Source organism: Mustela putorius, unplaced genomic scaffold (assembly GCF_011764305.1).
Source record: "Mustela putorius furo isolate JIRA1106 unplaced genomic scaffold, ASM1176430v1.1 tig00003932_pilon_pilon_pilon:0A:0A, whole genome shotgun sequence".
Taxonomy (NCBI): Eukaryota; Metazoa; Chordata; class Mammalia; order Carnivora; family Mustelidae; genus Mustela; species Mustela putorius.
The window spans coordinates 22,390-46,540 of record NW_025422077.1 but is presented as its reverse complement, the minus strand read 5'-3'; the positions used below and the strand labels follow the sequence as shown (position 1 = coordinate 46,540).

The 24,151-nt window shown below is 40.0% G+C and overlaps 1 protein-coding gene and 1 long non-coding RNA gene across 8 annotated transcripts in view; one reads left to right on the top strand and one right to left on the bottom strand.

The window, feature by feature from the left end:
- WDR17 (WD repeat domain 17) overlaps positions 1 to 7,420 on the bottom strand; it is a 103,179-nt gene extending 95,759 nt beyond the window's left edge. For 2 of the 7 annotated variants that reach the window (XM_045069417.1, XM_045069423.1), the window contains exon 1: positions 7,263 to 7,420. The gene's annotated coding sequence lies outside the window, so the exon portion shown is untranslated. Of the gene's footprint in view, positions 1 to 6,273; positions 6,345 to 7,262 lie in introns of all 7 variants that reach the window. The other 5 variants (XM_045069419.1, XM_045069421.1, XM_045069418.1 and 2 more) reach the window with 4 other exon arrangements.
- A 1,012-nt stretch (positions 7,421 to 8,432) lies between these two features.
- Positions 8,433 to 21,699, top strand: LOC101692239. Its single transcript, XR_201039.3, has 3 exons — positions 8,433 to 8,562; positions 14,513 to 14,635; positions 21,489 to 21,699. It is a non-coding gene; the product is annotated as an uncharacterized LOC101692239 (long non-coding RNA).
- The last annotated feature ends 2,452 nt before the right edge of the window (positions 21,700 to 24,151 follow it).

The following is a 24,151-nucleotide window of genomic DNA, read 5'->3' as shown; positions in this document are numbered from 1 at the left end:
TTCCCTTATGTTCAGCTGTTTCATGGAAATCTGCTTTTTAACATTACCCCTAGATGATTTATATGCACAGTAAAGGTGGAGAACTACTTACACAGTTTAAGGACAGTAAAGATAATTTAGCTGAAAAACTGCCTCTAGAATCTTGTACTGACCAAGATTCAACTCTTAAATTTCTACCATTCCTAAATTTACTTTTCCTGAGCTTGGCCGGGCAATTTCGGTCAGCATGCCCAGCATATGTCAAATCATGATGTTCTTAAAAGCTTACATGGCAAAATAGGTCACAACAAGCACATGGTATTAACCTACGTTAAAATCCTGGATTAGTTAGCAAACAGAAAAGATTAAGGTCATTATGGTAGTGCTAGTTTGGACTCACAGAACGATCACTCACACCAGCACAAATTCAATTTGATCAAGAAAACACACTCGTTATAAGCCCAAGACACTGATTTAAAGATTTCATCATCCACCTACACAGACTCTATCATCCATCTGCACATTTATTTTTATACTTTTCTACACTTTAACCCCCCAAATGAAAATTATGTGGATTTAAATTATGGAATTAGTTTTCTTAGGTGGTTGGAGGATTTTAGAATCTCGAGCTGCAGTGTGGGGAATAACTCTTAATTTGCCTGAAGAAGTAATCCACTTTTCTTGAACAAAAGGATCATGTATATACCTCAGTGTGACCATTCTGAGTCAGCTAAAGAAAAGCAGAGGAGGGGTGAATTCATATAAATTTTCACCCATAAACTAGTAAGTTAGAGGAAAATATTCCATTGACAGAAACATTTTAATATAAGTATGTACTTGTCATAAAAAGATATAGGATTATTTCTATATTAGGGTATAGAAAAATATGTAGCCTTATTTTTTTATTTTATTATTTTTTAAAGATTTTATTTATTTATTTCACAGACAGAGATCACAAGTAGGCAGAGAGGCAAGCAGAGAGAGAGGTGGAGCAGAGAGCCCAATGTGGGGCTCAATTCCAGGACCCTGGGACCATGACCTGACCCCGAAGGCAGAAGCTTTAGTCCACTGAGCCACCCAGGTGCCCCTGTAGCCTTATTTTTATAAAGAGGATCATTACTCCTGAATGAAAACTTGAGAAGCTATGCCATGAATCATTTTGTAAACCAGGACTCCCACCCCCTTCTATTAGTCTCTTTTGTGGGTTATACCTTTTTTATATGCGTTTTTAAGCAAGGGTGGGCCTTTATGCTTATCTGTTTGAAAATAAGGATTCCAATTTGGCAGAAACTATTACTTGGACTGGCATTTTCTCATTCTTGGCAAGTGGTATTAAAAATTATTTTGATAAGTCAATTTAGAAAAACCAGCAAAGGAAATCCAATGGTGTTAAAGCTGGAAAGCTTTAAAATGAACAGAAATAGCCCACATAAGTCACTAAATCCAAAAATGTCTTCAGTGTATGCATCCATACATTGACAGAAGGCCTGAGATAAATCCTAAAGTTTGATAAGTGAAGGGTTGCGTGGGCTAAGTCAGGACAAATGCAGATCACATAGGTTGCTTATTTACTTGATAGCCATCTGTCAAAAATTATGCTCTTAGGCAACATAAAATTCCCCTCAAAGATGAATTAATGTAGTTAATAATGAAGATGAAACATTATGTCCAAAAAGCTACTATCAGATGTTTATGAAATGTACCCACTATTATGTTTTCAGGAATTAATTCATTTATTTGGCAGTTCATGGTGCTCCCACGTTTCAAAAGTGGAATTATCCAATGGCCATTACCAGCTCATGAGGTGTTGGGGTCCAAGGGCATAATGTACCTTATATCAGTACTTTCCAAACCCTACCTTGTTTAAGAATTACTCGAGGCTTATTAAAACAGATTCTGATCTCTCCCTTAGAGATTCTGATCGGCTCAGGGCCTGATATAAGAATCTGCATTTCTAACAAGCTCATAGGAAAGCTGCTGGTCTAAGGTACTTCGAGTAATACTGCTCTAGATGGCATCTGGTACCAGAGTGGCACAAAGTCTAGAAAATAAACATCTAACTTCAAAGTGATACCTAATAGTAACCATCATCTAGATGGTTACAACTTCCAAAAGATTCTTATTTTTAGTATTCAACTGCATTTAGTATTTAACTGGAGATATGATGGCTAAGGGCACTTAGGTACCACTGAGATGTACTGGGATAAAGAATTTTTAAAATAACTGAATCCCCAAGAAAATCACATAAGACTTTGCAGCAAAACTTAACTTGTATTAATGAACAAATCAATGAATGATACAAATTGTGGGAAAACACTTTCTAAGCAATATTTTAAGTAACCCTTCCATATGATGAAACCAAACACATGTACAGTGTTCACTTTGTACAGTAATTATTTTAACAATATAGAATAAACATAAAAGTGATGTAATTCCTAACTACTCCAAGTTTTGAATTAGGTATTCAAAAAAATGTAATGAAAGAGAAAATGATGGGGCACCTGGGTGGCACAGTGGGTTGAGTGACTGACTCTTGATTTCATCTGGGGCCTTGGTCTCAGGGTTGTGGGATCGGGCCCCACAGCAGGCTCCCCCCATCAGCACAGAGTCTGCTTGAGATTCTCTCTCCCTCTCCCCTGCCCCCTCCACCTCCCCTATCCACTCATGGGCTCTCTCTGTCTCCCTCTAAAATAAATAGATAAATATCCTCCCCCCACCAAAAAAAAAGAAAATGATGCTGGTGACATATTCTACGCTTCTTTAGGGAGCAGCATAATGCAGAATATCAGAGCCCCAAGTTCTATATCAGCTTTCCCACTGACTCATTTTGACCAACATATCATTGCGTGTTTAGTGACCTCATCTACAAAATAAGGGTGTTAGATTAACTGGTCTCTAAGGAGCCTTCCAGCAAACATTCTGAAATGACTCTAATAAGCCTATTTACCACACTTACCTTCAAAATAAAATGTTAACTCTTGATGAAAATTCATCCGTACTGTTTTATCTTAAAGGACCAAATTTAATTAAATATTACCTGCTTCCTATTAACCAACTGTTTAATTTTCAAGACTCCATGTGGAGGTGTTTTACATAGTAAAGGGCAGGTTTTCCTACAGCACATCAAACAGGAGTGCTCTCTGTAATGAGAATTCTTTTCTCCTTTCCAATTGAAAGTTTTTGTGTGTCAGATAAGAAATTGAATTTATTATAGATAATTGCAAATGAGGCTGCCTGGGATATTGGTCCTTGCTCACAACCTAGTGTGTCCGCAACCGGGAGAAAATGAACCTAAGAATAAGGAACACAACTGAACTCCTCTACTGTGAGTCCTCAATGCTGAGCATTCGAATCTCTAAATTAAGGACAGAAGGTAGTAACATCCTTACCAAAGCATGAAAAATTATTTCTTCCATCTCTTCATAGAGTTTTCCCTGAATATGACCATTATCAATAATCCCTATTAATAGCAAATAACTGATAAATTATCTGCTGTATGGTCTTACTGTAGAAGATTTTTATTACTATCTATTGTTAATATAAATGTAATTAAAATGCAGAATTGCAGAGTTTTAGGAGTAATTAGGCTAGAAAATCACAGTGGGTCCCACCTGTAGAGTAATAAAAAGCAAGACTTCCGTCATTATTGTTTTTTAAATTCTCTCACTCCAGTAGACACCTGCATGACAAGTGTCTCCTATGGCTTCAAGGCAGGCTGCCTTTTCTACAATGTCTAGCCTATTTCAAATGTTTGAATTTCTCTTCAGTTACAGATCTAGTTTTTCCTAGTCATTGAAGTCAGGTAAAAACAACCTGAATCTTCTCTCCAAATGTGACAGCTCACATTTTACTATTACAACTTTTGAAATCTTTCTAATCAATCATGATGAGATATTTTCTTGATACACAAAGGCATTGGTCAAAGCTGGTCATTTTATAATATATCCCTATCAATATTTGTAACCAAAGTTACATGTTCTTATTGAACATTTTAAGCAACCCCAGATAAGAAAAAAGATTTTCCTTTAGGTTTTGTTTCTCTATAGAGTAAATTCTTTGGGGAATTTCTCAAATTCTCTTCAGGCATCCACATCTCATTTCTTTCTTTCTTTCTTTTTTTTCTTTTTAAAGATTTTATTTATTTGACAGACAGAGATCACAAGTAGGCCCATAGGCTGGCAGAGGTTGGGGGGCGGGGAAGCAGGCTCCTTGCTGAGCAGAGAAGCCCAATGTGGGGCTCGATCCCAGAACCCTGGGATCATGACCTGAGCGGAAGGCAGAGGCTTTAACCCACTGGGCCACCCAGGGGCCCCCACATCTCATTTCTTTCTCATAATCTCCAGGAAAGTTCTCATCAACAGTGAGAGAATCTCAATGTGATCATCACAGAACACAGCAAGTCTTGAATGTTGAAAAGTGCCAACCAATTCTTAGTTTAATATGTTTCTGATACAAAAGAAAAGAAGGCATCAGAATTAATAAAGAAACCCCTCCCAAATTCCTAACATGATTCTTATGGATTAAAATACTCAATTCCTAGACAAACCATAAGAGACTCTTAATCTCACAAAACAAACTTCGGGTTGCCTGGGGAAGGGGGGGAGGGAGAGGGTGGCTGGGATGAGGACATTGGGGAAGGTATGTGCTAGGGTGAGTGCTGTAAAGTGTGTAAACCTGACAATTCACAGACCTGTACCCCTGGGGCTAATAATACATTGTATTTTAATTTAAAAATTAAAAAAATTTTTTCAGTTCCTGAAAAAAGTTCAGTTCCTGAAAACACACTAAAAGCTGTATGACTTCACTCAAATATTTCAGAGTAGATATACAAAATATAAAAGAAAATTAGTCGATTCTATACAGTAGTAGTAAAGTTTGTATATATGGCATTGCCAAGAATGGGTGAGTAAACTGGTGATTTAGTAATCTGATAAATTGCCACCTTTCTGGAATATACCAGATTTCAATAAATTCTGGAATATAGGAAGGAAATGTGAATCCTTCAAAACTGTTTGAATTTCATTTTGGTCTTCATTTCAGAGGTTAGGCAAAAAAATTAGGTAGTCTGGAGAATTTGAACAAATTTTATTGATCGTGATAACCTAATCACTTATGTTGGACTTCTATTAACTACCAGGGTAAAACAAAGAAAAATACAACTATTCCTAATTGTCTCTGAGTGATTTAAAAACCACCACTGGCTCCTCTGTGCCCAAGCTGAGGGCTAGAGGTAGAGACTAGAGAAAATAACAAAAACATTCCAGCCTTCATAGTCCCTCTACTGGGAGCAGGGGATTTAACAACATTCTTTTCCTAAGCTAAATTAATTTGTGGCTTTCTAATATATGGAATTATTATGAATGAACGAGTAACAAAAAATTTTAGCACACCAATATTTAGTAATAACAAATGAAGAACTTTTAAACTTTCGAGTAAATATACTTGATTTTTTTTCTCCACAGATACCCACAGTTCTTTACATATTTTTATAAATACTAGCACAGGAGAAAAAATCAAATCAATATAATAACGTTCAAAGAGCCATTTTAGTATAAAGTTAACGGAGCTCACTTAAAATACATGTTTTTTATGTTGCATATAAGAAATAAATACAGTGCCCATTATATTTTGGGCTGTTCAGAGGGAACGAATGAATGAATGAATGAATGAAAGAGGATTTTTCTTTCCTTGTGTGCCCTTTGAAACAGACCATTGGTTTATTCCAATTGAGAAGACATCTCAAGAGCTCTTAATGCAATGACTTAAAACTAGCATTTGTGCCATCAAACTCTAAACAATACAGTAAAGTATTTACTATTTCCCAAAATTTTGAGTTAATTGACAATTTTTCATAGTTACTTAATTTCTACTTTAATTATAGATCACAGAACAGTAAAGACTGTCAGACCACTTGGCTCAGATCCCTGCCTTCATACAGATAAGACATAACTATGCCCATTTTCTTGCATACTTAAGCCAGTGAGACAGAACCTCAAAAGGACATTAAAAAGTGCTTTTTCGGGTGCCTGAGTGGCTCAGTGGGTTAAGCCGCTGCGTTCGGCTCAGGTCAAGATCTCGGGGTCCTGGGATCGAGTCTGGCATCAGGTTCTCTGCTCAGCAGGGAGCCTGCTTCCCCTCTCTCTGTCTGCCTCTCTGCCTACTTGTGATCTCTGTCTGTCAAATAAATAAGTAAAATCTTAAAAAAAAAAAAAAAGTGCTTTTTCCATAGTGGTTGTAATCACCATAAGCCCAGCATCAGCTCCCCCCAAACAGGGTAGTGAGAATATCCCAAACCTGCTGTGTTGTATGATAATCACGGGGAGATTATCCTCTCACTATTGATGAGACCATTCCTGGAGACACATCTGTAAGAGAGAGATAGGGATACCTAAAGAGAATTTTATAAATTCCCCGAATTTTAAACTTTAAATTTAAATTTTCTACCGAATTTACTCTGTAGAGAAAACCTAAAGGTTTTTTAAGTAACCTGAGGTTACTTAAACTATTCAAGAAGGACTTCTAACTTTGGTTATAAAACCTGGGAGGGAAAACACGTTCCTCTCCGGGGTGTTCCCGAAATGCTCAGTGCAAGATTCAGAAACGGTCACTCTCTCTTCAAGCCCTCGTTCAAGTCTGCAATCAGTCAATCGGCCAGGAGAAGTTACAATACAAGTGGTACACAAAGTGGTCACTACATTTCATTCACATCCACTGCTTTTAAAAGAGTAAAAGTCATCTTAAATTTGGCTCCTTTTAATATTTGCAGGCAAAAATCTGGGAGGGTGTGGGAAAACAGGAAAGACTGTATTTTTTATGATTTACCAAACACTATGCCTCTCACCTTCAATACTGTCCTTTTCTGGTACCCACTTCCGTCTCACTCAACGCCTTCTCGGTACAACCTGGTAAGACCATCTCCCAGGGGGTGGGAAATCTACACACAGGTGCCCGGCGGGCATACAGTCCGGACTCCGGACAGCCATATACTTAATAACCTTAAAAACCAGAATAATGGTCCGTTCACACTGCAGGGGCAGCTCAGGTGTCCAGACACACGCTGGCTGCCGCTTGTGCCTCGTGATCATCAGGTGCGTGACCCTAAAACTCCGGGGAGTCACGCATCGGGCTGTCGTGCGCCAAGCCCGGGAGGGCGTGCAGCACGCGCTCTGCTATCCTCTCGGGCGCGGTGACACGCCCGCTCCCGCGACGCCACGCCGCCTCCAAGACCCCTCTTCACGCCTGCGCCAGCCCCCCTTTCCCCCGGCGCCCCGCGGGCCCCTTACCTGGAGAAGGCGGCGACCGCAGCTGCGAACAGCGGGAGGTGCTGATGCGGGCGCGGCGGCGGCGCGAGCACGGCCCGAGCGCTCCCCAGCCTCCCCCGCGCCGTGCCTCGGGCTCCGGGGGCGGGGCGGCGGGACCGCGGGTTCCGTGGGGCGGGGCGGCCGCTCCTCGCGCCGGACCGAGCGCCCGACTCTCCTGGGCCCGCCCCCGCGGGCCACGTGACAGACATGCCGGTCCCTGATTGGAGCGCCCGGCTGGGAGGCGGTGGCGACTCCCGCCCCGCGGAGACCGAGTGTGCGGGAGCTTGGTTACCTAGCAACGGGGAGTCTGCGCGGAGGACGCGGTTCCCGGGCCTTGGGCGGGGCTGCTGCGGAGTTTACCGGGAGGCCCAAAGTGAAGGAAAGCGGCGAACCCGCAGCGTTCCCGGAACCGGACAGTTGCCACATCCTGCGTCTGCACTTCCGAGGAGAGGGAGTCAAGCCCGCAGTAACTCGGGGCGGCTCGTCACCCCCTGAACCGCTATGAGTGCCCGGGGCTGTTTCTCTCGCGCTTCATAGTTGTCTGAGTCGGCTCAGCTCGCGGGGAGACCCCTTGGAGCAACCATTTGTCTTTATTAGTGGAGTTATATGCAGTTAATATACCTGCCTTCAGTGTGTGCAGAACATTTTCCTTGTGGAAGTCTGGTGCGGTGGAAATGCTGGGTACTGTGTTCATAACTTCTTCATGTCTCTGGTACCTTCACTGCTCACAGCCCTTATCCAACACACTGGCGACAGCAAGCCTTCGTGCATTCCGGGACAAAGTGTATTTAAGAACATTCACTGAGCTTTAATACTAGGTTAGACTCTGGATTGTTAATAAATTAATTCCTCCGGCCAGGGAAATTCTCTGGGCATAATCCCTACCCACCTGTGCCATAAGATTTTTCTCCTCTTTTCTTCCAGAGTATCCTCTGCAGACCATACCCTACCACAGCACTTAATATTCTATTTTGCAGATTAAAATTTATTTAAAGTTGCCTCTCCACATAGACAGTACACTTGCTTGAAAACTGGAATCCATTTTCACAGCTCATGCCTACATTCTTTTTTTTTTTTTTAATCCTATTTATTTGACAGAGAGATCAGAAGTAGGCAGAGCACCCGGCAGACAGAAAGGAGGAAGCAGGCTCCCCACCAAGCAGAGAGCCCAATGCTGGGTTCCATTCCAGGACCCTGAGATCATGACCAGAGCTGAAGGCAGAGGCTTAACCCACTGAGCCACCCAGGCGCCCCTCGCTCCTGCATTCTAACAACGTGCTTGGTGAGTAGCAGATCTTTAATAACCGATGAATGGATGGATGGATAAATAAATTAGCACATGACATAACAGTGAAAGTAGAGAGGGCAGCAACTAAGTATGAGTCAAGGTAGGTTCTGAAATACAGTTGTGTAAAAGTCCTATGAGAGGATTCCAGGTGAGGGAGGGAGAAATTTTCTCCCAGTGTATTCAGAGAAACTTTCAATAAGAGTGATGTTTGAGGACGGCTGCTTCTCCTTCTCCCTCTCTTCCTTGTTCATGCTTGCTCTCTCTCTCTCTCAAATAAGTAAATAAAATCTTTTAAAAAGTGATATTTGAACAGGAATGAAAAAATAAGTAGGTTTCACTGGAAGGAGAAGGGGAGCAGACATGTGGAGCAGAGACAGTGTGGCCCAAAGCACAAAATGGGGGAAACACATGACCGATTTAACAAGGCAACTTCTTTGCCTTGTCTGGAGGAGGGGAGACTGGGTGTCTAAAGATAGGAGGGAAGAAAGAAGTTGGTAAAAAGATTAAACTGGAAAAATAAGAAAAACAGATTGAGGAAGATATTGGACTTCCTGTTTAGGTTAGACTTTAACCCCTAAAATCAGGGCTTGAGGAAGGATACCCTGGAAATGTTGGAGGTAAAAGGGGTACAGAGAAATGAAAAGCATGGTGGATTAGGAGAAAATGCAGTAGTTCATGAAAAAGATGCTAATGGCCTGAATTAAGACAACAAAAATAAGAATGAGGAAGAGGGAAATTGTAAGGAACATTTTGGGGAGAATAGACTAACATTTTCATTTACCACTGATATTTCCCGGGCGCAGTGCTAAATAGTAATACACATGAAGAGAAAGACTTGTCAAGACAAAATGTCTAGCTTGGCCCTTTAGTTGGATAGAAAAGTCTTTTACGTCTCATTTATTCAAAATTGCTCCAGCCCTCCAGTTAGGAATCATGAAAGTAAACGAAACATTAAAAAGTATCTGGTTATGAATTCACAGTTTAAAGATGAAGGTGCTGAGGCCTGGAAAGCCATAGAAGTTGTCAAGCCCAGACAGCTATGTTAGTAGCAGAACTGATGTCATGAGCCCCGATTCCCAGCTGAGTTCGCTTCTCCCTTTTATGTGACTTGGTTCATTGGTTTTAAAAGGGAAATTCAGGGGCTCCTGGGTGGCTCAGTCAGTTAAGCATCTGCCTTTTGCTCAGGTCGGGATCCCAGAGTCCTGGGATCGAGCCCCTCTGTAGGCTCCCTGCTCAGCGGGGAGTCTGCTTCTCCCTCTCCCTCTACCTGTTCCTGCTCTGTGTCTCGCTTTCTCTGTCACAAATAAATAGAAATCTTCTAAAAAATAGATAAAATAAAAGAGTACTTTAAACAATCACAAATATAGTTAGACCAAGAACCCAGAGAAACAATATAACCTAGTTCCTAAGGGAAAGATCTCTTTACTCTGATTTTCATTCTTTATTCAACAATATTTAATGTGATGTTCTCATCACACAGTGAATAAAGTTGTCAGTCACTCTGGCTGACTGGTAGTTTCAGGGCAATCCTTAGTTCATTTAACACTTAGAGTACACAGAGTTCTTCAGGATGAAATTTAAAGCACAATAATTAGGGGACTCTAATAAGTCTGGTCAATTCATTTTCAAGGTGAGGTGTGGTCTTTGAGGGCAGTGGCTTTGAAAAGGTAGTCAGTGCTATTTAATGTGGCAAGTGTCTTCTGAGTGGGTGTGTGTGTGTTTTTTTTTTTAAGATTTTATTTATTTATGACAGAGACAGCGAGAGAGGGAGCACGAGCAGAGGGAGCTGGAGAGGGAGAAGCAGCCTCCTAACCAGAGAGCCTGATGTGGGGCCTGATCCCAGGACACTGGGATCATGACCTGAGCCAAAGGCAGATGCTCAACAACTGAGCCACCCTGGTGCTCCTTTAATGGATATTCTAAATAAAAAACCAACCAGGAAAGACTTTTTACACTTAAATTTTTAGAAAAGTAAGCCAAAATGCTTTAGATTCACTTTTTAATAAAAAGCCCTTTCACGCTATTTTTTTTTTATTATTTTTAAAAAGATGATTAGAGAGAGAGAGCACAGGGAGAGGGGCAGAAGGAAAGGGAGAGAGAATTTCAAACACAATCCATTCTGAACGTAGAGCCCGATGTGGGGCTCAGTCTACAATCCTCAGATCATGACCTGAACCAAAATCAAGAGTCAGACACTTAACTGACTGAGCCACCCAGGAGCCCCTCACACCAGTTTTAATGTAAAAATGGTAAGAGAACAGAAACAAGCATGACAAAAAAAAGCTGATCCAACTGTATATTAACGATGTAGAGAACTGAATACTTAAAACCTTACTATATGCAAACACACTTTTAAAACTTGAAATGGCTTTTAAAAAAAATATAGTTCTATAATTTTGCTATTAATGTGTGTATATATACATATATATAACATATATAAAATATATATATAACATATATGAAATGAACATTTCTGTTACTATGAAATGTATTACCTATCTTACATCACTCTGGACTTTATGAGATACCAAAATGTCTTAAAATTAATTAACCAATAATTTCATAAAATTTGAGATTTTATCTCTAGAGTAACATTGATTGAATCTTTTAAAATTTTTAAATTATAAAGTTTTTAAAGAAGGAAATACAGAGAACACTACAATAAACATTTGTACTTAGTAAATTGTAGGCTTCTGTCATATTTGTACCAAGTCTTTTCTTAAAAAAAGAACATGAACTGGATACAGTAAAATCATACCTTTTTTCTCTTATCAATGGATTATGTTGCATCTAGTTAGATGTAACTAATCTAACAGATTAACATACATCCTAATTTTTTTCCTGTCATTATTTTTTTTAATTTTATATGTATTGGTATGTGTGATTATAATTTGTTCATTTTGATTGACCTGGATCTCAGTGTACAAATATATGGTCACAATGTATTTATCTATTGAGTGTTTAAGTTGCGTGAACTTTTCTGTATTGCAAAATGCAGTGAAACTCCTTGTATGTGTGCTTGTCTATGAGTTTCTCAGACCACGACGTGGGTTTGCTGGATCATGATATGTGTGTACCTCCCCCATTTTTGCTATAACCAGCAGTATATAAATGTTGTTCCTGCCCCATATCCTCACCAAGTTTACATTTCCAGTATTTTTAATCTAGTAAATACAAAATGGCATCTTCTTATCATTTAAGTATATATTTCCTAAATTTGTTGAAATGGAACATCTTTTCTTGTTTACAAATTATCCATTTCCTTTGATTATTTTTTCTTTATTTGTTTAACTTTTCCTTATTGATTTGTCATTGTTTAAATAGTTGGGGTATTAATTTTTGTTTGATATACCCATTGCAAATATGTCTCCAAATCTTCAATTGTGAAGAATTCTCAGTTATAATTCATTTCAATATTTATCCTATCTCCCTCCTCTAAAATTTCAAGTGGACCTACGTTAGAGTTGTCAAATCTACCTGGCATATATCTTCATCACTTTTTCTTTTCCTATTTTTTCCTATTGTCCCTCTGTACTGAATTTTATACAAATCCTTCAGTACACGTTTGGATTGATAAATTCTTTATTTCAAGTAGTTTCAAAGTGGTGAGTCTGGCTTCTGCCCCAGGCTCATAGGAGCACCCTAGACTCAGTTTCTCAGGTAGACCCAACTCTCATTGGCTTTTACTTGCTTCAGTCTGGAAATCCACAAGGCTTATGTTTTCAGCCCCAACTCATTATATTTAATTTAATTCTCCAGTGTGCTGATCAAATTTTTCAGTGAAGCTAACCCCTTCAGTTTTAAAATTCTCAAAATCATGATTCCCCAGCACCCAGAAATGTTGACTTATTTCTAACAAAATGTTTTCTGTATATTCACGTAAGATTTGCCTGCAATTTCAGAGGGTTCATCTGAAGTCCTTTCAAGGATCCGAAATCCCAGGTTATAAAGCCATATTCTATCGCTTCCATTCTCCCGTAACACTGTTCTTTGCACAACTGAAAATGCCTTGCCGTTGGCTGTATATCCACTATCACAGATGAGTGTCAGACGAGCACACTTTTTCAGCATTCTCCTTCACTCACCTTAAGTCCTTAATATCTTAATATCTTTCGGTTCAATTTAATTTGCGTATAGAGGTAAAGCATGGGGTACATTCCCTCAGGAGGCCGCTGAAGCCGGATTGTTCTGGCTCCAGAGAGACAACTGCTAATATTTTTCAGGATTTTTGCCATCCGTTGTAAAACACAACTACTATTAAAATTAAATGATACAAACTTATAATTTAAAAATTTTAACAAAAACAAAGTAATACTCAAAACTTAGCAGTTCCTAATTTTTTCTTAATATTTTACTTTTGTCTGTGCTCTTGACGTTATTTATGTCTATTTATGTCGGGTCTGTGTGGTAGAAATACAATACGATATTGTGTATTTCTTTTCAACCTGTGATTCAAGGATATCACACTGGTGGCTTGAAATTGGCCCCAGAGGATGTATTTATACTCCAGAAACGAGCAAATGCTCCAAATCAGGGTGTGGTCACCTGTGCCATGTAACATAGTGTGTACCAGCAAAATACAGCTATATAAATTTAAATTAATTTCAATAGAAATTTACCTTAGCTCCTCAGTCACCCTGGCCCCATTTCAAGTGCTCAGTAGTCACTCGTGCTGGGGTGGCTGCCGTATTAGAGTGTGATCATCACAGAAAGTTCTCTCGCTACCTGGTGGTTTATTTGGGGAGTCAGAAAACTGGTCCTGTAAAGGACCAGAGAGTAGATGTTCAAGGCTTCGCAAGTCGTACAACCGCTATCTCAGCTACTCAGCTCTGCGGCCGCGGCTCAGAAGCACTCAGATAATGCATAAAGGAATGGATGTGGCCGTGTCTCCAGGAAACGTTATTTTTTAAAAGAATATATTTTTATTTATTTAACAGAGAGATCACAAGTCGGCAGAGAGGCAGGCAGAGAGAGAAGGGGAAGCAGGCTCCCTGCTGAGCAGAGAACCTGATGCAGGGCTTGATCCTAGGACCTTGAGATCATGACCTGAGCTGAAGGCAGGGCTTAACCCACGGAGCCACCCAGGCGCCCCTCCAGAAAACGTTATTTACAAGAACAGGAGGCAGCTGGATTTGTCATACAGGTTCTCTGCCCATCTCTGGCATAAACTTAAGAAAGCAATGCAATCCAACTGTAAAGTGGGATGCATTGGGGCACCTGGGTAGCTCAGTAGGTTAAGCATCTGCCTTCGGCTCAGGTCATGATCTCAGGGTCCTAGGATCGGCCCCACATGGGGCTCCCTGCTCAGCAGGAAGCCTGCTTCTCCCTCACCATCTGCCTGCCACTCCCCCTGCTTGTGCTTTCTCTCTCTCTCTCTGTCAAATAAATAAATAAATAAAATCTTAAAACAATAAAGTAGGATATAGTTGTTACACAGTACATAGCACAAAAATTGAGGAACTCGGCTTCCAGTATTCAAAAACTATTATCCAGTGCTGCCAAGAAGCTGCTTAGGGCAATGATGAACAAGCCTCCATTGTTTTGCTTTTGACTTACTCATTAACATAAAAAATATTAATCAGCATTAAAGTCAACTGTAAGTCACTGTGTTCATTTTTCAATTGCAACCATAACCTGACTATGATGAGAAGAATTTGGTGAGAATTAATGAAAGAATTCTGTGAAAATCAATTAGCTACATGAACTATAAAATTCAGACTATTGCATATTGTACTGTGTGTAAGTTACATGCATCACACCCAAAGTAAAATTATGTACATGTGTCTATGTACACATTGTTTTTCTTTTTCCCAGAAAGCTAGTTGTTAAATGACAAGTCCTTATATGTCTAAAACTGTGACTCAACAATGCATGATGATTCTTGGTGTATCTAAAGTCATCTGTCTATGTATCCATCTGTCTTCCTATCTATCATTTTTTCTAGCATGACCTTGAAAATGTGCAGCTCAGCTCGAGGTCTGGGGAATGTCAAGAGGAGAGGGCCCCATGGCAAAATGCCCCACTATGCTCTGAATCCACTACCACTATGCCAAAGACACACTTCACCGTGAGTAAATTTTATCTCAATTATGATTACTTGACCTTGGTAGATAGCTAACTGTCCACAGTTAATATTGAAATGTCCCAGTAGTATACAGTTGACCCATCAGACTGAAGAAAAATTATGTGAATAAATTTCTTTAGAAAAATGGGAGATACTGTTTGAACATATATTTGCATTGAATATTGGGAGTGGGGAGTAGCTGAGTGGCTCAGTAGGTTAAGCTTCTGCCTTCAGCTCAGGTCATGATCTCAGGGTCCTGGGATCCAGCCCCACATCCGGCTCTCTGCTTGGCAGGGAGACTGCTTCCCCCTCTCTCTCTGCCTGCCTCTCTGCCTACTTGTGATCTCTCTCTCTCTGTCAAATGAATGAATAAAATCTTTAAAAGAAAAAAAAAGAATATTGGGAGTTGATAGAAACATGAATAAAAATCATTCTTTTCTTGGATAGTCACCTGAGTTTATGCCCTTCATTTTGCCATGTTCCTTTTAAATAATAATATATTTTCAGCTTATATGGAAATATTCTTTGGTAGAAGATAAAGGAAACATTTTAAAAGGTTTTATTTATTTATTTGAGAGAGATAGAGCATGAAGGAAGGGAAGGGCAGTGGGAGAAGCAGGCTCCCCGCTGAGCAGGGAGCCTGAGACCAGGCTGGATCCCAGGACCCTGGGATCATGACTTGAGCAAAGGGCATAAGCTCAACCCACTGAGCCACCCAGGTGCCCCCGTACAGGAAATTTTTATCTGAGATAAATACTCTGACTCCCTAAATCTAAAATCTCCCAAAATGATCACTCAATTCATGTGTGTGTGTAATATGTATTTTACTCTCTATGTATTTAATAAAATTTATCAAAGCTTTATAAATATCATTAAAGAAGTGTATATAATGCACTGATGGAGTGTGACAGACTAAGCCCAGGCAAAATCCAGCAAAGTTCAGATTTCTGGTTCTGGAAAATATGTTAGACCATTTCCCTATGAAAACAAGACAAGACGTTGCTATGAACGGGAGTCCCGGATGAAGCAATTCGCTGAAAATATCTCAGAAGACTTTGGCCCCTAAGACAAAGCTTTCTGACTCTAGAGATGACTGTCAACATTTGTAAGCCACAATTTTAATCTTTAGTGACACTGGGTTGAAGGGCTCTTGATAACTTTTTACCTGTTTTAAAAATGCTTAAGATCATAAACAATAATAAAAAATCTAGCATCCAGAAAGCTTGTTCAGCTCATGGCCGAATTTCCTTTAGCTATGCTTTTGGAGAGCGATTTTAAAATTATACCTCAGAGGATTTCTTCTGTGTTACTGTATTCCCAATCATAGCCATCCTGCCAAAAAACAAAACAAAACAAAAAAACCTAAAAACCAAACCAAACCAAAACCACACACACACACACACACACACACACACACAGAAAATGCTCTGAATACATACTCCATTAAGTATGAAAACAATGCACAACAGGTTAAATTAATAAAAAGTATGTCCATTTTTTTTTGCATATTGTTTTTCCACACTCCCTTTTCACTATGTCATCCTGATTTCACAGCTATTCACAGCTATATCACAGTCTTGGCTTTTTTAAAGATCAAAAAGAAATAAGAAAGCAGGGATTCAAATCCTCTTCTAGAAAAGTTAATATTGAATTTTTTTTTCCTTCAAAGTAAAGTGTGGGCAAAGTAAATAGTAAATAAGCAAATTTTTCCTGAATGCTTAACAAACAAGTCAGCGAATGTGTAATATTTGCCACTTACATAAGTTGCTTTGTTGAATTAATGTTTAAAAATTTTTAATTTATATTTGTTAAATTAAAACTTGACAGGATGGTTGTTTTTAGCTTTTCAAACCCTTGCACTGAAAAATGCCTCATTTTTAAGTTGAAACTTAGTGGTCATGAGGCAAGATCCTTAGGGATTAATTATAAGTTGTCTGTAACCGTTTAATTGCCAGAGCACTTTAGAATAGTTGTTCTTAGTATACAAAAGGACTTTCCCCTTCACTTCTTGAAAACATGGTTAATGTTGGGAAATTTGTTATTGATTATGTACCACTTCCCCAGTTTTAAGAATTTTACTCATAAAGGGAGGAGGTAGGTAAATGTTATAAACAGTTTAAAGGAAAATTCAGAACATCAAAAATGTATATAGTGCAAAAAAATATTGAAATGAATTTCCAACGGAGGCCAACAATGTGTTTTGGGGAGGAAAAGGAAGTCAGTTCCATCCTTACCAGAGAGGACATACCTGAGATACCTATCAGTTACCTACAATTTAGAAAGAAGTGAAAAAACAGCTCAAAAACAATGAATTGGGTTAGAATTAGCCATCCAGGAGGATGGGCTATAGTCAATGTATAGATTTTTATTGTCTTTTCAACAGCTTGTGTTGGTGACATTTATACTCATAGAGGTGACAAATACGTAGACTTTAATTGACTTGATTGATTCCTAACAAACATCCCATGCGGTTTCTCTAGGGTAACAAAGAAAATCTCAGGGCATCAGAGGGCTGAAATAATTTTTAAGACTGAGCTTATGAGCTTATGCTCATTGGTATGACTGTAAACTAGAATCATCTAGTAGCTATCAAAGCATTAAAAGAAAATTTAGTCACCACCACTATTCCAAAATCTTTATTTTCAGACTGACAGTGATTCATACTTGAGATTTTTTGGTGAGGGAACAGTGGAGTATGTTATAGTTATATATAGTGGGAAACATATTAATCTTTTAATAATAATTTAAAAAATCCTGGTTGATTCCTAGTTTGATTAAGGTATGGAATTTAAAAATAAGGTTTCTAACATTATCTGAAACAGTGATACGTTGTCAGGACAATCATCATTTTTCTAGTGATTTTTTAAATTTTAAATTTTTATGTTTTTAATTTCTAATTTTAATTTTTTAATTTTTAATTTTTTTATTATGTTCAATTAGCCAGCATATAGTACCTCATCAGTTTTTGATGTAGTGTTCAATGATTCATTAGTTGCATATAACACCCAGTGCTCACCTCATGTGTGCTCCTAAATGCCCATCACCTGGTTACCGCCCCACCCAGCCCCTCACCCCCTCCCTTCTATAACCTCAATTTGGTTCCCAGAGTCCAGAGCCTATCATGATTTGTCTCCCTCTCCGATTTCTTCACTTTCAGTTTTCCCTCCCTTCCCCTGTGGTCCTTTTTGCTATTCCTTATGATCCACATATGAGTGAAACCATATGATGATTGTTTTTCTCTGCTTGACTTATTTCACTTAACATAATCCCCTCCAGTTCCACCCATGTTGGTGAAATTGGTGGGTATTCATCCTTTCCGATGGCTGAGTGATGTTCCATTGTATACATGGACCACATCTTCTTTATCCATTCACCTGTCGATGGACACCTCAGCTCTTTCCACAGTTTGGCTATCGTGGACATAAGCTGCTCTGAACATTGGGGTATATGTACCCCTTCTTTTCACTATATCCGTAGCTTGGGGGTAAATATCAAGTAATGCAATTGTAAGGTCATAGGACAGTTCTATTTTTAATGTCTTGAGGAACCTCCATACTGTTTTCCAGAGTGGCTATAACAGTTTGTGTTGTCACCAACAGTGTAAGAGGGTTCCCCTTTCTCCACCTCCTCGCCAGCATTTGTTGTTTCCTGTCTTGTTAATTTTGGCCATTCTAACTGGTGTAAGGCGGTATCTCATTGTGGTTTGATTTGCATTTCCCTGATGGCTAATGCCGTTGAACATTTTTTTCATGTGTCTGTTAGCCATTCATATGTCTTCTTAGGAGAAGTGTCTGTCCATGTCTTTTCTAGGGATTTTTTTTTAAGATTTTTTTAATTTATTTGATAGAGATCACAAGTAGGCAGAGAGGCAGGCAGAGAAAGGGAGAAGCAGGCTTCCCACTGAACAGAGAGCCTGATGCGGGGCTGGATCCCAGGACCATGGGATCATGACCTGAGCTGAAGGCAGAGGCTTAACCCACTGAGCCACCCAGGCACCGCTTTTCTAGGGATTTTTAAGTGATGATTCTAAGTTGCCATTAGATGGCACTATTGCATCCTTAGTAAATGTGAGTTCTGTTGGCTGCCCTGAAGGAAATGGAAGTCGCATCGGACTTGGTGGCCAGACTTGATCCCTAGCCGCCTCATTTGACTGCTCACTCCTAAAAATCTACTCAAGCCAGTAATGTTACAGTCCAACCCTGAAAGCTGTGATTCTTCTTAGATATTTGGAGCTGAGCCAATGAAACGCAAGCATCACTTCCCTTCTTCCGGCATTCCGGCACTTCCTCTGCATCTTTGCAGAGCATTCCGTCCTACCTCAGACCCTGCCACGCTGCCTGTCTTCCAGTTCTCCCACCACTTGCCACTGCATTGTGGGTCCTCTGGGCATGGCCCGCCTCGCTCGATGCACTCCTATTTGGAAGCCAGAAGCAGGAGATTTTACTGTAAAACTCCATCGTTCCAGCTTTTCTACACAAATCAGAGCCTTGGCAGCATGGGGCCCTTCTCCCGGAGGACCAGAGGAGGTAGACTTTCCTCTCCACCAGCGGCTGCTCCTGTCTTTCCTCTCACGCCCCCCCACCCCGTTACACTAGTTACAGTACTGGCTTGGCCACGGCAGAGATGCGGTTTTGCCAAATCTGATCTAAGCTGATAAGGAGTAAAGAAGGTTTTTCCAACTGTCCCCTTAGTTAGAAGGTTCTCTCACATCAATAGAATCAGTGCCGACATTGTACATTTGTACCTTGGTTCTTCTTCTTCATCTTCCTTCCCCCATTCCTTCAAAATGGAGCTCTCTCAGTTTTCAAGACATGCTTTGACATAATTGGCTGATGCCTCAGCATCGTTGCCATGCAAACATTTCAGCCATTGTTAGGGCTGACCATCCCTTAGACCCCGGCTTTGACCCTCTTCTCCTTCTAGATTTCATCTGACTGGTACCAATGTCTTTTGCATCGAAACACACACACACACACACATACACACATATATTTTGTTTGTATATATACATACAAAATATAGTTTACAAACCTAAAACAGCTTTGAAATAAGAGTATCAATTATATCAGTGTTTTCCAAGTTTTTCCCTAAAAATGGAGGGGGCGTGAATGAGAGCATTCTGTGACTGTAACATTTTTTGGAAGTTTCTAACAATATTAGGAATTTATGAGAATTTCACATTTGATGCCATAAAATATATCCATATTTTTAATACAAAATACATTTTTAAATTAAACATTTACTATCAACTCTAACTGACATTTCAGAAAGATGACTCCTGCTTTTTTCTGGGGTCTTGAATGGATACCTAAGACATGCATTAATTATTTCTGAGGGAAAAGTACTTCAGAGGTTCACTTTATGAGTAATAACTATAGCCTTTTTGGTTTTTTCAATTTTTATTTTTTAAAGAATTTATTTATTTTAGAGAGGAGTGGCGAGGAGGGGCAGAAGGAGAAAATCTCACACAAACCCTCCTATGAGCACCAGGCTTGATCCCACGACCCTGAGATCATGGCTGTGAGCTGAAATCAAGAGTCAAACACAGAACTGACTGAGTCACCCAGACTCCCCTAAATATGGTCTCTTTCATTTTTCCACCAATGCCTGGAGAAGTCGCACTGAAAAATGCTAAAAGTTAAAATTTGGAGACTGCATGGTTATTTTAACAAAAAGAAAATGAGTTTTTTAGTCCTAGACTTATGGTTAAATACCAGGTTGCCATTTTCTAGTTGTTTTGTGCAGGAAACTTATTCAACATCTTTGAGCTATAGTATCCTAATCTCTAAGTATAAAACACAGGGGTGCCTGGGTGGCTTAGTCAGTTAAGCATCTGCCTTTGGCTCCGGTCATTACCCTGCAGTCCTGGAATCAAGCCCCACATCAGGATTATATTTTAAGCATATAGCAGCCAATCAATACATCATCACTATTATGATTATAATTTAGACAGTAGTGTGAGTTCTAAATTACTGGTTTTTAATCTCTAATGGGTGGAAAAATACTTATTTTTACATATAAATCAATGTAAATAAAGATAAATTACTTATTGCCTAGTAAAAACTATTTTGGGGGGTAGATAAAATCATTGTACTATATGGTTCTCAATCACAGTGAGTTTATATTCTTAAACTAATATCGCATACCCCCCTGTCCAAAGAATATAAATAAAAATCTTAAAACTGGTGTTTCTGAAACCTAGGTCTTCTTATAGCCAAACTGTCAAGGAGCTTGTTAAAAATTCAGCTTTCTAGGCCTTCTGAATCAGAATGCTCTGTTGCCTGGACTTCTAAATTTAAAAAAGAAAAAAACAAAAGGGCTTGCTAAACAAACATTAGGAGTCACTGCAGTAGGTGATCGCTCACTCCCACTTTGCTTAGGACTTTTCTGATTCTGGCACGGGAAGTCCCATGTCCTGTGTTCTGACACCTGCCCTAGGCCCACGCCAACCTGGGTGGTCAGTCCCCCTAAAAAGTCCGATGGTGGGTATTAAGGAGGGCACGTATTGCATGGAGCACTGGGTGTGGTGCATAAACAATGAATCTTGGAACACTGAAAAATAAAATAAAAAACAGAATTTATTACCAAGATCTAGCTATATAACAAAAACAACACAATGTTTGCAAAGCCTTGGCATTTAAATTAAGCTTTTGAAAAACAGGAAAGAAAGGAAGAGAAGTAACAATTCCACTGAGATGAAGCTTAGTCCCGAATTGAGACTGGGGAACTTTGAAAATCACCGATTCATTCGTGGTGTTCGGCTGACCTCTGGTGGAGAGTGCTTTTAACTACAACAAATTGAAAGTCGATTTGGGAATGAAATCTACTCTGCATTAAATTTCTCCTTTGATATTAGACACATGGAGGAAGCGCTCTGTGATTATGCCATAGATGTCCTTTCTCAGGCTGTGTCCGTGCCACAGAATCACACAGAGGGGATGACTGTGCTCACTGCTGCCATTGGTACGCACCTTCTCCCAGGTACTCGCGGGAAGAATCTGCTTTGCATGAAATCTTTAAGTAGAGGGGGCGCCTGGGTGGCTCATTCGGTTAAGTGTCTGCCTTCAGTTCAGGTCCTGATCCCGGGTCCTGGGATGGAGTCCCCATCGGGCTTCCTACTCAGCAGGGAGCCTGCTTCTCCCTCCACCTACTGCTCCTCCTGCTTGTGCTTTCTCTCTCTCTCTCTCTCTCTGATAAAGAAATAAAATCTTTAAAAAAAATCTATAACTAGAGAGTCAATGTAAAACGGAGTCTAAGTCCTGGTCTCTGCATCTGATGTGTCCTCAGCTCTAACATACCCTTGTCCCAGATTTCCATGTGTCTCTCCTTTGCTTCCTTCAGAGCTCTGATTAAATACTGTCAGAGCCCTTCCTGGTCACACTGCACAAATACCAACTCTTTTCTGGCTACTTTCTCTTATCCTTAGCCTGCTTCAGTCCTCATGACACCAGTCAGCCACACCCGACATCTCTTCATTTTTCTCTCTCTCTCTCTCCGTCATTGTTTCCACTAGAAAAACGCAGGGAGTTTGCCTAAATTGTTTGCTGTTACATTGACAGCATTTAGGTCAGGAGGCCTAGCAGGTTATCAGCAGGTGCACAATATGTATTTACTGAATGAATGAATGAATGAATGGTCGATTCTTAATTAGCATAATGCCAACTCTCTGAAAGCCAGCCAGCAGCCAAACACAATGCATGAATCCTTGCAAATCAAAGTTTTAGTTAAAGGAAATCACCCTCCTCCTGTCCTTTCATAAGGAAACGCCCCAGTTACCTAATTTCACAAACTGGAAATAGAGTGGTGATGACAGCCAGAGTGCCTCGCAGGCCAGGGCAGGCCCGGCACAGGCTGGCTGTGAGGCGGTGTGGGGCCCCAGGCACCGGGCGGGCGGGTCTGAAGTCTTCCAGAGTCACCTCAGGCTGGGTACAAAAGCCCTTGGGCAAAACCCCAGGAGGTGTGTGGGGGGTATCTTTATGAAGCTTCCGCATTACTGGATGAATCAAAGAATTAGTAGGCAAACAGGATGGAAAGTGAGAGGCAGGAAGATTAGGAAGTGCTCCCTCAGGCCAAACGCTAAGCTCTGTGTTGGTTTGCACAGTAGGAGAAGCATGTCTGGGTGGGAACAGTTGCCTAGGGACTTCCTAGCTTTGAAATGTGGGCAAGTCCAATCTTGCTGCGTTGTTCTCATCTCAAAGGCAGGATAAAGAAAGGAGATCATCTGTGTAACGTCCCATGGTAAGTACTTGGCCAGTGTGAGCTGTCTGGGGCAGGCACACCAGATGGATCCGACGTTATTGGACAAGTCATGCCATCCAAACACGGTGCACCTGTGTGTCCCTCACCGCACTCTCTCCATGACCATCCGCTCTAAACAACCCAGTGGTTAACTTGGTCATTCCCATTCTTCTCTGGTGTTTGTATTCCCACTAACTTTTATTCAGTCGTTCACAATGGGCCAGAAAACCGAACACCAACATGGCAAAGAAGGATTGCTCAACTTTGGACAATTCTTCTTTCATTTATTAATTGAGTAAACTACAGTTGTGATCTGAAATATAGGGATTTCATAGTTTTACTCTTAGAGAACCTGTTCAAAGGTAGTAGGAAATCCATGTGTTTTTTCTCTTTTTATTCTTTTTAAAAATTATCATTTATTTGTTTATTTTAAAGATTTTGTTTTTATTTTTTTTGACAGACAGAGATCACAAGTAGGCAGAGAGGCAGGCAGAGAAAGAGAGAGAGGGAGAAGCAGGCTCCCCGCTGAGCAGAGAGCCCAGAAGAGGGCTCGATCCCAGGGCCCTGGGATCATGACCTGAGCCGAAGGCAGAGGCTTTAACCCACTGAGCCACCCAGCTGTCCCTCTCTTTTTATTCTTAATCTCTTTATTCAAAATCAGAAGACCACAATAAAATTAACTAGATGTTTTTCCTTACCTCATAATTCAAAGCTATTTTTATTGCGATTTAGAAAGGCAAACTGCCAAGGGACAGTTCCCTTCATTGAAATATCCTACAGTCCTCAACACTTAGAACCAGACTCGTGAAGAAAACTGCTTTTCGTTTCACCAACATTTTATGATTTCTTTATGCTGTGCTAATCACTGTAACATATTTATCTATAGGTAAGACTTTAGCCAAGAATCGGAAAATAAATCTATAAATGCTTCTGTGTTATCTAAAATTACAAGCACTAAAGCTAGCACAATTATATTTTGAATCAGAAGACTATGGACCAAGAGCCAGAGCATACTGATCCTATTAGCAATTCTAACAATGGTTTGAATTACCAAACCCTATTTCCTTTGAAGCACTCAGAAATGGGGAAGACTCCAAGGCCTAGAAAACAACATCGTAAGGTAAGAAAAAATGTGCAGGAACAAAACCTTCTCTATTACTGCAGAGAATAGGAAATAATCACAGTTGGCCCTAAATCTATTATTAAATCAAACAATGCCTTTTAGAGATACCTTGTAAGTCAAAACTCACTTTGATGGGTCAGGTGTCAATTACCTTGACT